The following is a 2556-nucleotide window of genomic DNA, read 5'->3' as shown; positions in this document are numbered from 1 at the left end:
TATATTTCATGACATGAAAATAATGAAATTCAGATTTCAATGTCTGTGAATGAACTTTTATTGACACAATAAAAAAAGAAATAAAAGAAATAAATAAAAAAACACACACATACTTTTGTTGAGCTGATGTATTTGAAAGTAAGTTTGCGTACTTCATGACATTTTGCCCCAAAATATCATAGTATGTATTTCTTTTTCTTTCTTTTTCTTTTTTTTCTTTTTCTTTTTTTTTTTTGAGATGGAGTCTCGCTCTGTCACCAGGCTGGAGTGCAGTGGTGCAACCCTCCTTCTCCATAGTTCAAGTGATTCTCCAGCCTCAGCTTCCCGAGTAGCTGGGATTAAGGCACGCGCCACCACACCCAGCTAACTTTTGTATTTTTAGTAGAGACAGGATTTCACCATATTGGTCAGGATGGTCTCAATATCCTGGCTTCGTGATCCGCCCGCCTCAGCCTCCCAGAATGCTGTGATTAGAGGCGTGAGCCACCGCACCCAGCCATAGCATGTATTTCTTAAGGACGTGCACACATGCCTGCATAACCATAATCACACCCAAGAAATTTAATTTTCATCCAATAATGATATCATCTAATACCCAGCTCAGATTGAAATTTCCCTCAGTTGATTACACAAAAATGTGTTTTCAAGCTTCTGAATGTGTGCCAACCTGAAAATGAGAAATATATTAATTTTTTCTCAGTAATTTATGATGAACTTTTCCAAACATACACTAAAGGTGAAAGAACTTCCTCATTGTAGATTTAATTCTAATTTCTCTGTCATAAACATGAAGTTTATATGTTTAAGGGCACTTGTGGGTTTTGGTGTGTATGAATCTTTGTGTTTCTCAATTTCTGAGTGTTTTGTAAATTGGAGAGTTTAGTTCTTTATCTATGACATGTGTTGCAGTTATATGTCTCCCAGTTTGTCACTTGTCCTTTGACTTTGCTTGTGGTGCTTGCTTTTTTTTTTTTTAACAAAGGTTCTTCACATTTTATTTTATTTGTATCTTGCTCTGTTGCCCAGACTGAAGTGCAGTGATACAATCATGACTCCCTGCAGCTTTGACCTCCTAGGCTCAAGTGATCCTCCCACCTCAGTTTCCAGGTTGCTGGGACTACAGACATGCACCACCATACCCAAATAATTTTGTGTGTGTGTGTGTGTGTGTGTGTGTGTGGAGACAGCCTCCCCATGTTGCCCAGACTGGTCTCAAACTTCTGGGCTCAAGAGATCCTCCTGTCTCTGCATCCCAACGTGCTGGAACCATGCCCGACCAGTCCTTTTTATTGATGTCAAAATTATTGCTTTTTTTCTGCTATTATATCTGGATGATGAACATGGTTTAAAATTTTTCCCACCACAAGATTATAAACAAATTCACTTATGTTTTCTTCAAGTACTTATATGGCTCATTCTTTCCATATGAGTTTTTCCTGGAGTATAATGTCTGTTAAGGATTCAAAGCTATCTGTTTTCAAATGACTGTTCAGTTTTCCTAACACCATTTATTAATAAGTCTGTCTGTAATTTGAGATGCCACCTTATTCATATGAAAATTTTCTTTTTAGTTGGTTCTATTTCTGAACTTTCCATTATGTTCCAGATCTGTCTATCCATTCATACCACACTGTTTTAATTATACAAAAGATTTATCGTGCATTGATATTTAATAGGGTTCTCTCTCTTCATTGATCTTTTTTTCTGGTTTTCCTATTTACGCATATATGTTTATTTATCCACGTGAACTTTGGAATCAATTTCTGTAGTCCCAGGAAAACTGCATATTGCAATTTTATTAGGGTGGTGTGAAATTAGGGATAATTTATATCATTATGATGTCAAGTTATCTTACCCAAGACCAAGAAATATTTCCATTTGTCTTTTAGGCATGTTTTAAATTTTTCCTCATATGGATTTTACACATTACCTCTTAAGTTTATTTCCAAGTATTTTATATTTTTGTTGTTATTGCAAATGGAATTTTTTCTTTTATCTTCTGACTAGTTATCATTTCCGTACACACAAGTTCACACTCACACACACACGTGATTTTTGTACACTCATTTTGTAGCCTGCTAACTTACTGAGTTCTTTTGTTCATTTAGTGTCATCATTTTTTCCATTGGGTTTTCCAGATATACTGTCTTATCAACTGCAAATGTAGAGAGTTTTACTTCTTTTCCAAGTCTTATGCTGCAATTTTTAAATTAGTATACTGACTACTGTCTCCAAAATGATGTTAAACAGTAATGCAGATGGTGGACATTTTTACCTTGTTTCTTACCTTAGTGGGAATGTTTCTAGTATTCTAGTATTACTCCATTATAATATTCTCTCTCTCTCTCTCCCTCCCCTGCCCCGTCTCTCTGTCTCTCATACATATATAAAATCATGTTAAAAGAAAATCCATTAACGTCTATTTTATCTAATACTTCTACTGGAAATGTATATTAAATTTTATAAAGGGGCCGGGCGCGGTGGCTCAAGCCTGTAATCCCAGCACTTTGGGAGGCCGAGACGGGCGGATCATGAGGTCAGGAGATCCAGACCATC

The sequence above is a fragment of the Mandrillus leucophaeus genome, unplaced genomic scaffold (genome assembly GCF_000951045.1).
Source record: "Mandrillus leucophaeus isolate KB7577 unplaced genomic scaffold, Mleu.le_1.0 Scaffold279, whole genome shotgun sequence".
In the NCBI taxonomy this organism is placed as follows: Eukaryota; Metazoa; Chordata; class Mammalia; order Primates; family Cercopithecidae; genus Mandrillus; species Mandrillus leucophaeus.
Note: the sequence above shows the minus strand (reverse complement) of the source record.